This window comes from Podarcis melisellensis (genome assembly GCF_964234715.1).
Source record: "Podarcis melisellensis genome assembly, chromosome: 7".
Lineage (NCBI taxonomy): Eukaryota > Metazoa > Chordata > Lepidosauria > Squamata > Lacertidae > Podarcis > Podarcis melisellensis.
The window spans coordinates 62,676,912-62,691,195 of record NC_138539.1 but is presented as its reverse complement, the minus strand read 5'-3'; the positions used below and the strand labels follow the sequence as shown (position 1 = coordinate 62,691,195).

General features: G+C 43.2%; 1 long non-coding RNA gene across 1 annotated transcript; it reads right to left on the bottom strand.

The window, feature by feature from the left end:
• Window positions 1–7,314: 7,314 nt before the first annotated feature.
• LOC309374423 lies at window positions 7,315–13,448 on the bottom strand. The gene is made up of 4 exons (XR_014170580.1): window positions 13,346–13,448; window positions 9,616–9,687; window positions 8,613–8,934; window positions 7,315–7,418 (listed from the first exon to the last, which is right to left on the bottom strand). It is a non-coding gene; the product is annotated as an uncharacterized lncRNA (long non-coding RNA).
• Window positions 13,449–14,284: the final 836 nt, after the last annotated feature.

Here is a 14,284-nt window from a genome sequence, read left to right as displayed (position 1 = left end):
GCCAACATGGTCAGTGTTCAGGGGTGATCGGAGTGGTAGTCTAACAACACTTGGAGGGCTATAGGCTCCCTATCCCTGCCCTAGAGGGATCTGGTTATTGGCACAGTTGCAAACACAATGCTGAGTGGATGGACATGTGGTTTGGTCTTACAGGGCTTTTGGAGACACAAACAGCATGGAGGCCTGCGCTGGGAAAAGCCATTCTAGCTAATATTCTCCCTTCTTTGCCACTCACAGCTCTTTCCCTCCCGTCCCCCAGGCTTCCAAGTGGAGTTGAGCATGAACCCCATCAGGGATGAATCAAGTGATAGCTTGGGAAGAGTGAAGTAAACATTGTTGTAGCCAATCTGTTTCCCCACCAGGCCAACTCTTGACAGTAAGTCTTCGATTCTCTGAACAACTGACAGTAAGTCTTCGATTCTCATATTGCCTGGATGAAAATCAGGCAGGTGAGAACTCTGTTTTCAGGAAATCAAATTTTGTACCAGGTTCCAGATTTTGGACACATACACAAGAATGCACAGTGCATTCTCTCAGTGTCCCAAACATTGTCCTGGACATTCTCTGTGGATGCAACACTTCGTTAGTGGTATCTGCATAATGAGTACACGGTGACTGAGCTCAGCATGCTAGATGTCTGATCTTTTTTTGGGGGGGGGGGAGGACTCTTAATTGTGCTTCCCTTAGGGCTACAGGACCTCAAACTAATAAAACTCATTTGATCGCTATTTGTTCATGAATGTATGCCTATAAATTTGTAGAGCAGGAAAATGAAGTACACTGCTTTAAAAGAGCTGTCCTTTTTTGTGCATGCTATGTTCCAGTAAATAAACAATCCAGAGTTAGCTTGTTTAGCTAGTCTTTTGTAGCTGGCTGTATGTTGTGTCACACTCATCTAGTGTTGTCCTCTTATTCTTTCTAAAGCTTTTGACATACTGCATTCAAGATCAGTTGGAATTAGCGGGAATTATACACCTCAACTTTTGATCACCAGGGACATCCTTCGTTTGGCTCTCTCACATGTACCAAATGCATGGTATCTTCTAATGGGAGCTTCACCTCTGCTACATCACTTGGAGAGATTAAAAAATGCACATGCATGCGCACACTCTCATTCAGTTCATGCAAGCACACATTTACGCTCACATGATTCTGGATCTCTAACTACAGGCACAGCAGAGCAGCAACACTTGGGTCTCTAACTGGAAGTGGCATTGTTTAAGCCTGGGGCACACAAATTAAAGCACCTACTAGCTGGTGTAATTTGCTTGGTCAAAATATCAAGCCAATTCTTCCACCAGCTCTGTCGAAAGGAAGGAAATAACTTTTGAAAACAGCCTATATTTTAAAAGAACACAGCGAACAAAAACATTTCAAATCACTTATAGCAGTGGGGTATAAAACTGTTGGGTGCTTTATAACAAATTGCAATCAAGCAAGCGCATGTAATGTACAAATACTACACATAGGGTATTTCTGATGTTTGAAAGCACAGAAGAGTAACGAAAGGGAGAAAATACATCTAACAGGACGACATAGCATATTGTGCTGGAGGTGCTTAGAAAAGCAGCATTTTTTAAAAAAAGAGAAGTCGCATTGCATTAGGCAGGAGATATCTGTTGTTAACTATGCTAACCTTACATTCAGACACTGTGATCCAGTGTCTTTGTGGGCTGCCGTACATCTAGACCTGAAGGGCTGGAACAGGAAGCCTGAAGTGAGGCTAGCAGAAGGTACCGCTTGTTAACTCTCATAGTTTCAGTTCACACAGAAATGAAAAATGTATGTGTATTAATGAAGGTTTAAAACGAAAATGGCTATCTTTTCCAGCCCTTGCGTGGAAATGCCAGGGATGGAACCTGGAAACTTTAGCCTGCAATGTACATGCACAACCACTGAGCTATGATTCCCCACTTGTCAGTTTTCTTCTTCTTAAAAGTTGGTGGTTTGTGGACACGCCATAAGTTCACATGGGGCTGTGGGAGTAGGAAGGAAGACTGAGCAGGGTTGGCCCTACCCTTGTGTTGTGGGATGGGGTGAGGGCAGCCATGATGTGAAGGCTAAAGCAGACTGTCTTGTGACTCCTCAGCTAGCTTACTACCCTCAGATGCAGTGAGAGATGCTGTTCCCTTGGCAGTGTTGATGTAAGATTAGATTTCCAGTCTGTACATGGAGCCAGGGTGGGGTGGGAGGAGCATCCTGTCCTTCGCCTCAGGCAACAAAATGTCTTGGACTGGTTTTGGTCCTGCTGTAAAATGGCTGACTGATCTGCAGATTAAACTTTATTGGATTTTTCTTCCTGCCAGTCCTTGTGGTACGATTTATATTCATGGACCCCCAAATCTGCACAGTTGCTGCCAGGTGAAAGTCACGTCACGCTAGTTGTCAACCACAGGTGAGTCCCCGCCCCCTGCTAACGGTTCACTGAAGCAGAACCGATTTTATTTACAGAATCATTTATGAACTATCCTCTCGTAAAATATCAGGGTAGGGTGCAGCAATATAAATTGCTGGGGGGGGGGGGGAATCATTTGAAGCAGCACAAAACAATCGTCAAAATGACTGGCTGTTCAAGAAAGTCGTAAACAACTGCATGGGCCTGGTCAGCATAACAAAGTTTATAAGCAGATGCCTGCCAAATCTCTGCTGGAAGAATATTCCGAAACATGGGACCACTGACACTAAATGCTCGGTTTCAGTGCTATTTTTTACCACGAACGCCTTCCCTATTCGCTTATAATGTCAATGCTGCCCACCTGAGATGTGCCAGAACTGAGTTCCGGAGAGTTCCGGCTGAAAAAAAGCCCAGCTTGGTTTCTAGTTGAGGCCAGTTGGGTTTCTGTAACATGGGGGGCAACTAACAGCCCTCTACCAAATGTTTTCCTTGATTGGGCTGGGATATCTGGAGGTCCTTAAGGTATCTTGGACCCATGTTGCTCATAGCTTCATATATTAACATGGAAGCCTTTTCTCTGTGGCTTTATAGCAGCTCTCCCACTTGTACACATCCCTCAGTAGAGCCCATATGTCTGTCACTGCCTGGGGAAAATGTCCTGGTCTGTATGAGGAGCTACTGCATACAAATGACTACCCACAAGGGACATGTAGTCTGGAAAGGAAGTCTCCCAATGGTTGTACGTATTGGTCTAAGAAGGAAACTTGCTATTTTTTTGTTTTTTAATAAAGGATTAAAGAAACATACAGGGGAAATACATATGGAATATGGCTCTTTTTCTTGTCAGTAAGGGACCCTGCAGGACAGATACCATGACACCTCAGTGCACATACACTAATGCTCAGGAGATTTTCTTAGCAGTGTGACCTCAGGAAAGTTTTCCTAAATGTACTATTTAACACACTGCGGGCAGAGGTGTCGGTCTCTTTCCGTAACTGTCAGAGGTGCTGGTCGGTTAATATCACATGAAGTCTGTTGTTGGAATGCATGCATTTTTCAGTGCCTGTCTGAGGTGGAAATGAAATCCTTGTGGAAAATTGGAACGTGTTATTGACGGCCACAGAAATATTGCATTAAGTATGGGGTGGGGGGTATCTTCCACCCTGAGACTTGTTATTCCTCTGCTGTGGAGATTTTGGCTCACTCTGGTGTACGTTAGCCTGACACAACATTCGCTGGTGGAGTAAATGCAGCTTGTGGTTTGCTAATTCCAAATACATTTTAATGACAGTATCTGCTTTCACCTATTATGGTGGCAAATCCTTGGGCTAAAGGCCTGTTTGATAATTTATAAACATGCCCCTCAAATCCCTGTCCAATTCACCTTACGTCTTAAAGCCACAAATTACAGCTTGGCATGATATTTAAGGCTGAAAGCTGGAGATGCTGATAAAGCCCTCCCACTGTAATCACCCACTCATTCCTCATAGCATCATGTATGGTTGAGTGACATACAATATGTTTCACTGGCAACACTGAAAATGGAAATGTTAAGTATAAATCTTGGTGGAAGTTTCAGTAATTTTTAATATTTGTGCGTGTGGGTGGGTGGGTGGGTGCAGGCAGTGGTGTGCACACGTGAATGATATATTTGTCCTAGAGCAATACAAATTCATTCCCCCACCACCACATCTGTAATATCTGCAGTAAGCGAAATTAAAAATACATTTGTACTTGTACAGTTAAATGATCATATTTAATGAAATGTCGGAGATGAATCTTAGCAAATAGTCAGGAAATTATTTCAGAAAGAGCAGCATTTCATTACTTGCAGTCAGGGAAAAGCAAAGAGATTATGCAAACTGTTCGCTGCTTCAACGTATTAGGAAATATGTTCTGCAGAAAGGAGGGCCGTATGGCTGTCAGATGGAAACTTTTCAAAATCTGGAAGGTGTGCCAATACACACACACACACACACACACACAGAGAGAGAGAGAGAGAGAGAGAGAGAGAGAGAGAGGTACCTTGGTTTAAGAATAGTCCTGATTACAAATGATTCGGTTTACGAACTCCACAAAACTGGAAGTAGTGTCTTGGTTTGAGAACTTTACCTCGGTCTAAGGACGGAATCCGAATGGTGGAAGGCCACTGTCGGTGGGAGGCCTCATTAGGGAAAGCGGGCCTTGGTTTAAGAATGGTTTCAGTTGAAGAACGGACTTCTGGAACAGATTAAGTTCGTAAACCGAGGTACCAGTGTGTGTGTGTTCTTTTTTTTTTTTAAAGAATGTACCCAGTGCTTTATTATTTATGCAACAACATTAACCTGTTTTTCAGTTTACCAAGTAAAAGAAGCACAATAAGGCAGGTCCTTCTGGACAGTTTACAATCTCATTTACTAGCTAACTCTTTCCCACCCAATGTGCCAGGTAGACCTTGTGTGTGGGTTTGTTTTGTTTCAGATATGGAACATTCACCCATGCGATTGCTTGCCGTCTTCTGAGACAGTGGAACTTCTCTCACACAGATGTTGGGAACAGCCCTTTGTATGACATTCCCTAACACTGAAGTGAATGCAGCCACCCTCCTTGCATAGAATTTCATACATATATTGCAGACATTTAGTGCTTTGGACTGCACCTACTGGCTATGGTCATGCATCTGATTGCAATAAATCGTTTGACATCAGCCCAATGTACACTTAACACGCAGGAAACTAGATGCGAGTTTGCAGGTCTTGAGCTGGAAAACTCAGTCTGCATAGACTCATGTGCACAGAGGAATTTGCATGGGGTGGTGGTGGTGGGGATTTTTGCTAAAACCATTTAGCAATTAACCAAATACACAAAAGGCTTCGGAATTCACCTAAACAACACCCACAAAAGGAAGTCAGAATTCATGTGTGGAAAATTGAATTAAGAGGAAACAGTTGAGGCACATCAACTTGGAATGAAGATGGTGTCAATCACTTTAATTTAGAAAAGTCCCCCCCCCCCAACATTTCTCACAGAATTTAACAGTACAGGCTAAATCTGTGCAGATAGCTGTATTGTTCAAATAACCACAGGACTTGCTTACAGGACATACCTCAAAGGAACTGCAAATACATTTGCCAGCTGATTTAAAAAAGGAATGTTTCATGTAATCAGCCTATGTTGGAAGACAGTTGAAAAAGATTCGGATAAACCATTGAATGCTAGGGCTGAGCCAAAGGGTTGGATGGGAGATTTTTGTAAACAATTAGAGGTACCCACTATTCTGTGTGATTCTGGTTGACAAGTGCAGCAGACCTCTTAACAATATAGATGACTCCCACCCCCGAAGAAATGAGAGAAAAAACTTATGTGACAAGTCTGGCATATGGCACACTTAGGTGGGGACTTCAAGTCCTCGCAACTGCCTCATTGGGGCAAGACCTGCTGGGAAGAGTTGCTGTGATCACTTGGCCTGCACTGCTTCTTTGAATAAAGAGTTAGCTTCACTGACACCAGTGGTTTTTTTTATCGCTGACCTACTACTGGCTCCGGCTTCCGACAGGTGCACTAGATAGCACGTCATTTTTAGAACTAGAAAAGACTTAGGTTTGAAAACCCATTCACACCAAAAATTTCAGTGTATGGCCTCTTAACTGGGGAGGGGGGGTCCCTTATTGACTCCTGTTGGCAGGTTGGTTGCCATGTGCAAGGTTTCGCTTTTGAATTGCCAGTTCAAATGGTTGGTATTCAGTGCTCGTGCTATAGTGCCAGCGGCCAAACTCTGTGCTTGGCAGCCCATGCACTTGGGTAATTGCAGGGGCTGGGAGACAAAACAGATAAGGGTCTACTCCGACAGTGCACACTCAACCCTGAAGCTAATTAGGTGGCCCTGTGCAACTTTTCTCCCGCATAAAAGGTAAAGGGACCCCTGACCATTAGGTCCAGTTGTGGCCGACTCTGGGGTTGCGGCACTCATCTCGCTTTACTGGCCAAGGGAGTCGGCGTACAGCTTCTGGGATGTGGCCAGCATGGCTAAGCCGCTTCTGGTGAACCAGAGCAGCACACGAAAACACCGTTTACCTTCCCACTGGAGCGGTACCTATTTATCTACTTGCACTTTGACGTGTTTTCGAACTGCTAGGTTGGCAGGAGCAGGGACCAAGCAATGGGAGCTCACCCCATTGTGGGGATTCGAACCGCCGACCTTCTGATCGGCAAGTCCTAGGCTCTGTGGTTTAACCCACAGCGCCACCCGCGTCCCATTCTCCCAGCATAACCTACCACAAATGGTTGCTGATAAGGAAGTAAGAACTGCCTCTCTCATTCCTCTGTTCTCCCCACTGTTTTGAACCCATTCATTTCCCTCCTTTTGTCGTCTCTGTCCATAGATTATCACACAAACGGTGTATAAATTTATGTATGCAATTTTGCCTAATGGACACAATTTTGCAAACTACTGTAATTTCCTTAATATAACTCATCTTTATGTTATTTTTCATTAATAAACACACTTTTATGTCCCCATTCCCCTAATGTATTTTTTACACACATTATTTGCTTGGAAAACTGAATTACAAAATTCAGGGGAAGTGTGACTATGAAATGATAGCTGTGCTTCGTTTCAGATACTGTTTCAGAAAGTGTGAATTAGGTAGTCCAAGTTTCCCCTGATCCCTAGTTTTGGCTCTCTGAGGATAAATCTAAACAACAAACATATATTCCACCTGCTTAACTGTCATGACTTAGCCTAGAATGACTATTTGGTGAGAATGCTAAAAATGTGTGTGAAAATCCTTACTCCTCTATGTGAACCACAGTTCCCTCGAATGAGGGAATGACCCGTAAACTTGCTGAATGAACCTAGAGGATGGGAATCCAAAGAATTGTAAATAGAGTTCCGTGTGTAATGGGGTTTCCCATCTCCTCCTTCCCAAAAGCCAGTTCCTGAAGTCTGAGAGACTCTGTGGAGCAGCATGGAAGGTGGAGCCTGCCCTTTGCGCTAAAAGAAGTGGCTTCACCTCATTGAATTCTGCCCACCGTCACGTCTGACCTGAGAAACAGCAAACATAGCAGCATAAGAGCACGTGATGGAGCCATGCTATGTGAAAAACACACGAGGGAGTCCAAACTGGGAATCAGGCACATCAGCACCAATCTAAATTGTATCTAATGGCAGCACTGCTGTGGAAATCCTATAGTACTTTCGTTTCCAAAGATTATGCTCCCTTTGCATCAAACAAGAGGGAATAAGTGCACTTGTGATCAAATTACTTCCAAGCAGACTCCTGAGGAATCTATTCCATTTGTTTAGCCCTCATGAATTTTGTCTCCATGATAATCTTGAACAGCGCAAGAAGGAGTCCCATGCTGGGTCTTAAGGGCTGAGTCCATTTTGCCCTGTATATTGTTCTGTTTTATACATGCCGTAATGAATGGTCTTTCTTTTTTTCTCCCTTCCAAATCTGATTCCATAAAGAGCCACTTGACTGCTACAAGTCATCATTTTCATTCTGCATCTAAGTTTACTCTTAAGGGCTTTTCGTTTCATCTTTTTACTGCTCTGCTAATGTACACAAATCACTTTTAGAGATAGTGTCATGACTATGAAGGGAGCAATTTATCAATATGGATGCCTCTTTGATGAAGGATGGTTTGTCTTTACAAGTCCGGACAGCCCCAGCTGAATTTCAATTTGCTATGGCATGCAAGGGATTTAAAGGATTACGGCCAGTGAAAGGCTTTAAGCATAAACCAGCTTATTTTTTTGCAGGATGCTGCAGCAACTGAACTTTTCGATTGCACTAGATTTTTCTTTCTTTGATGTAAACAGGAATGAGCACGTCAGTAGGAAAAGCAATCCAATTCTGGATGGCCTCTGCAACATTTGTTTTCTCTTATTTTTTTCCCACCGAAAGACAACAATTTTTAACAATACACCTAAAGTGCAAGCCTGATCTCTATCAAAGGCACTTTCAAAACTTAAACTGATTCTACAGGATGAACTGCACCCCTAATTTCCTGGGGCCAGGTTCAGCTTCAATAAATTGACTTCAGTGGATTAACCATTTTGCCCTCCATGGTTTTGTTTGTTTGTTTCTGAGGACCAAACATGAGAAGTTTTAGAAGGGGCTCCCTTTCAGCCATGCAAATTGCCCCTTCCTTCCACCTGGGGCATGGCTTCAATGTACACATGGCAGATAGTTCTATGAATAAATCAACTCACAAATAGCCAATACAGTCATACCTCATGTTGCATCCGCTTCAGGTTGCATGTTTTCGTCTTTCGTCCCGAAGCAACCCGGAAGTACTGGAACAGGTTACTTCTGGGATTCACCACTCGTGCATGCGCAGAAGTGCTAACTCGCGCCTCGCGTGTGTGCAGACACGGCACTTCTGAATAAGAACGCTTCGAGTTGCGGACGTGCCTCCGGGATGGATTACGTCTGCAACTCGACATTCCATTGTACACTCAAAGTAGGGATTTACTCCTTTAGTGCACCATCAATGCATATGTATTTTGTGGTGTGGCAGGCCACTGACCACTTCACTGTGTGCAAACATCGTATCTGGGTACAGATGGGGAGGAAAAGCAGTTTCAGTTAAACCCCAGAAGTACTGTATATTATGAACTGAGTCTGATGCACAATGAAGGAAGAAGGCTAGAATACAAAGATTAGGTGTTTAAACAAAGGAATAAAAACTGGCTTCAGCTTACTAAAGTGTGTTTTTATGTATTCAGTTATCCACCACAAAAGTTGCTAAGTTCATGGCTGGGTAAACGTGCACCCACTGAAACATAATGTTCTCACAGAACACATGTTATCAGGGACTGGACTGAGGAGGAAGGGTGGAGACCGACCCCCCTCCTCCCGAACCTTCCTGAGAAGAGGAGGATGGTATAGATTTACAACAGTGGTTTGCAGAAAGCCATGGATCTGAGACAGAAGAGGGACAAAGCTGGGAGATGATGGAAGAAGAGGGTGTGTGGGGGAGCAGCAGAGTTGGAGCAGCTGGCTGACATGTTATCATTAGAAGGCATTCTAGACCGTCCCCCTTCTCCTAGGACCCGGAGGGCAGTGAAAGTGGTAGAACAGAAAGCAAATAGACAAAGGGCCTTGAGCACCCCCGTAAAGGGGGTGGAGCTGCTGACGACTAAGAGAGAAAGTGGGGAGGGGATTTCTCAGAGCAACGCCATTATCCTTGAGACGGCATCCTGTGTCTCTCTGTGTGAATATAGAATAAAATACATTGGTAAGAGCTTCTTGTCTTTCCATTACTGGAAGCCGGCTGTGAGGAAGGGGGAGCAGATTCCCTGAAGCCTGAGGTACACAGAGAGATACAACAATTATTCCCTGTACTGCCCACTTTAGTGCTGCACTGGGGTGACTGAAAAGGCTGCTTTTTAAACTTTGCACAGATTATTCCGCACAGATTGTTCTGTGCAAAGTTGCATGCAGTGTTCCCATTCACCCCCCCTTCAGTGCTGGGGTGCTGGATATATCCAAGGATAGATAACCAATGTGGTATCCTCCAGATTTTGTTGGATGCCAAATGCCATGAACCACAGCCAGCATGGCCCAAGATCAGGGATGGCACAACCCAACATCTACCATGATTTTCTGAAAACAAGTAGTTGGCCCAGCAGGATTAGGAGATGAGAGAGGGGGTGGGTGGGTGGGATTGTTTCCAGGTTGGTGCTGAGAACAGACCACCAACTCAATGCTCTCATTCCCCCCCCCCAGGGGACCTTGCAGATGGTATTGTTACCTATACAGCCTACCTCTCACTGCAGAAACCCAAAACGATTTACATAGAAGTGAAAGGAGCTTTTTGAGAAACCTTTTGTCAGGAGACGAAAGGTCATATATGAAAGAGCAACACTTAGCAAGAGGTGCCAGGATCAAGGGGGAAACTGCAGAAGCCTTTATTCACTAGCTGAGTGTTGTAACTGTGGAAACACGAAAAGAAGAGCCTATAAGCGACAGGACATTTGCAGGCATAAAACATACAAAACTGTCAGATCAACTTCAGTTGCATGCTGGTCTCACCTTTGCCAATGCATTAGCAAAACTAAGTAAGAATGCCCGAAACAACAACGGAACAACGGCTGGATTTTAGTTTGCTCACCCTCTATATTACCATATACCCGAGGATAAAGTGCGAGACTGGTTACACTACGCTCAGATTAAAGAAATTTTTAAAAGTGATAAAAAGCTAGGGTTCCAGGTGGAGAAATCGAAGTTGGAAACAGAATTGTTAGAACCTAAGACTAAGGTACTTTCAAGAATGTATAACTTGCTGCTGAAATGGAATACACAAGACGAAATGGTTAAGTCGGCTATGATAAAATGGGCACAGGATATTGGGCATAACATTATGTTTGAAGACTGGGAAAGGTTGTGGACCACTGGGCTGAACTTTACTGCATGTAATGCTTTGAAGGAAAATGTAATGAAAATGATATACAGATGGTACATGACCCCAGTTAAACTTGCCAAAATATACCATTTGTCTGATAACAAATGTTGGAAATGTAAAGAAAATGAAGGAACATTCTTTCACCTCTGGTGGACCTGCCCTAGAGTGAAGGTCTTCTGGGAAATGATATACAATGAGTTGAAAAAGGTATTTAAGTATACCTTCACTAAGAAACCAGAGGCCTTCCTTCTGGGTATTGTCGACCAGAAGGTGTCAAAGAAGGATAGAACATTCTTTATGTATGCAACAACAGCAGCAAGGATACTACTCGCTAAGAACTGGAAAACTCAAGATCTACCCACACTGGAAGAATGGCAGATGCAACTGATGGACTATATGCAACTGGCGGAGATGACTGGCAGAATCCGAGACCTGGGAGAAGAAAGGATCGAAGAAGATTGGAAGAAATTCAAGATTTATCTACAGAAACATTGTGATTTAGTGGAATATTAAGAAGGATGCTTGGTTATAAATAATTGGCCATCATTAAATTGGATTAGAAATTGGCGATGAGAGAGATTAAGAGAAACAAAATTTGTAGGAGAACTATTATATTATATTTAAATAAGTGGTTATAAAATTGAAAATAAGATGATAATTTGCTTGACAAAAACTCATTAATGATGTAAGTGGGAGCGGGGGATGTGAGGAAGTCTAAAGATGTTATGAAATTTTGTAAAAACAAAGTAATGTTGTTTATTATTTCTGTATTTCTTTTATTAAAAACTCCAATAAATATTTATAAAAATATATATATATTACCATATACCCGATAATGTGGACACAGTGAAAATCAGGTATAAAATGAGAGAAAATGTAGCCAGACCAAAAGGGCAACATGACACCCCTGCACAATCAGAGTAGGTGAGACCAAGTTGTGCCATCAGAACATCTAGAAAGATGCAACAGGAAGTTTGTTTGTTTAATGGGCAACAATGCCCTCAAAAGAAATCAAATGGGGGTGATGCCACAAAATAGAGCAGGGATGGGTTACCTCTAGCTTTGGGTCTCAATGTGGCCCTCCAGGGCCCACAACCTGGCCCTTGGGACTCTCTCCAGGCCACATCCCTCTCCAGCCCACCTATTCTCTCCTGGCCATGCCCTACACCATCACCTTTTGGCATCCTCCATGAGTGTTTTGCCTGGCTCATGTGTTTCCTTGAACTCTGACAATGCTTCTTGCTTGCCTAGATGCATGTTAAGAGACTGATATGTGAGCAGATTAATGATACAGGAAGAAATAATAGGAGGCAAAGATGAGGAGCCTATAATTAGATGAGGAACCTCTACATCTTCAACAGAACAGGGTCTATTTTGGTATGCAAACATCAATTGAAATGTGTGTGTGTGTGTGTGTGTGTGTGTGTGTGTAAGAATATAGTTTAATAAAGACACAGGAACTGTTGTGATTGTAAATCCTCTGGAAAGGCTATGCCCTATATCAGCGGTTCTCAACCTGTGGGTCTCCGGATGTTGTTGGACTACAACTCCCATCATCCCTGAGCTCTGGCCTTGCTAGCGAGGGGTGATGGGAGTTGTAGTCCAATAACATCTGGGGACCCACAGTTGAGAAAGGCTGCCCTATATTGAGATGGACAATTGTAACCACCAAATAAAAGTTCTAAATGGACCCAGTAACAATACACTGAAAGGGAAGGTGAGGTGACCGCCTCAGGCGGCAGGATCCATAGGGGTAGGGGACCCCAATGTAGAACTTTATTCCCCCTTTGTTCCTGGTGTTGATTTTCACTCTCCACTTATTCCCTGCTGGAGAGAGAGGCACCATTTTGTGCTTCGCCTCAGGTGCCAAAATGTCTTGGGCCGGTCCTGCCTAGAGGGGTGTTGAGTGGACAAACCCCAGGCCACTATATGCGATTGAAATCTTGGTCCCTAACCCTGTCAGGAAAACTGATGACCGGTCGGGGAATTTAAACAATAAATGGATGGCCACTTGAGCTGCTACTATGTGATGAACTTCACTGTAGCTTAACTGCACAAAACCATGTGCAGATACCTCAGCCATCTGGAATGTGAGGCTTGCGGAAATGTTTTTAAGATGAGAAGCAAGGAATTGAGAGTGCAGCGTCCCTTCCGAGGAGATGTAAATTTGAGAGATTGATGTGTCTAGTTAAACCTTAAGGGAAATTTGGATAGAGCTACATAATAACCAGTGGCACAAATGAAATCTCTGATTTCTATTCTGTTCCTGTCTGGGCAGCGTAAGACAAATGAAACCGATGACTGAGAAGAATCACATTTTCTATAATTATATAAATTACAGAAGGGATGACTGTAATCACCTAAAATGCCTCTAAGGGGCTGGATTACTAGAAGACAATTTCTTAAATAGATCCACACTCTTGGGCTGAAAAATGCCACTGGCAGTGTCGTTTTAGACTCAGATGGGCAAACGCAGCTAGTTAACGCTTTGGAAGCCACAGGCCAGGTGACCCTTTAGAAACCATCTGTCTACACACCTGCTGCACATACATTCCATACCTAACATAAAGTATCAGGCTTGGCTGTTGGTCATGAGGGTTTCAGTGGGCCTTGAGAGATGTGCTTGCCCCCTCCTTACCATCAAACACCTATTGGTGTGATTGCTGATATTTCGCAAGAGCTGTGCAGGTGCAGGCTTGGCTACTGCACACCTCACAGCTGAATTGTGACCTAGATTTTTTTTTAAAAAAGTCTCATAACATCATGTTGTCCGGTGCTGAAGGCATCAAATTTTTTTTTTTAATTACAGCAACAGTGCATACACTTTCTCCTAATATAAGTGTCTAGAAAATAGAAATCTACACGAACCATGAACGAATGAATAATTTAGCTGCAGACTTCATCTTGACTGAATTCAATACCCTGCATGCAGAGCAGCATTTATAATATGAAATGATTTCTTAAACAAGATCCATTTATTGAATTCCTAGCGATGTGTATTTTGTACAGTCAGCCGATGATTACTGACTCAGCTGATTTCACCATTCATTCATTACAGATACATTTGTAAAGGTCGAGCTGTTTTCTTTCAAGCCTTCATTGAATACATGGCACAATCATTCACAAACAAGTTGTAGCTCCAGAAAATAAAATAAAAAAATACATTTGATGTGTATGTGTTGCGGTGGCTCCATTTGCGTTGTTCAAACACACCAGAAGTACAGATCCACTGTGAAAAGGGAAGGACCATAAACTGACTAAAGGACAAGGAATGGTGTTAATGAATTGTGTTCAGGACCATAAAGAAGGCTGATCGCCGAAGAATTGATGCTTTTGAATTATGGTGCTGGAAGAGACTCTTGAGAGTCCCATGGACTGCAATAAGATCAAACCTATCCATTCTTAAGGAAATCAGCCCTGAGTGCTCACTGGAAGGACAGATCCTGAAGCTGAGGCTCCAATACTTTGGCCACCTCATGAGAAGAGAAGACTCTCTGG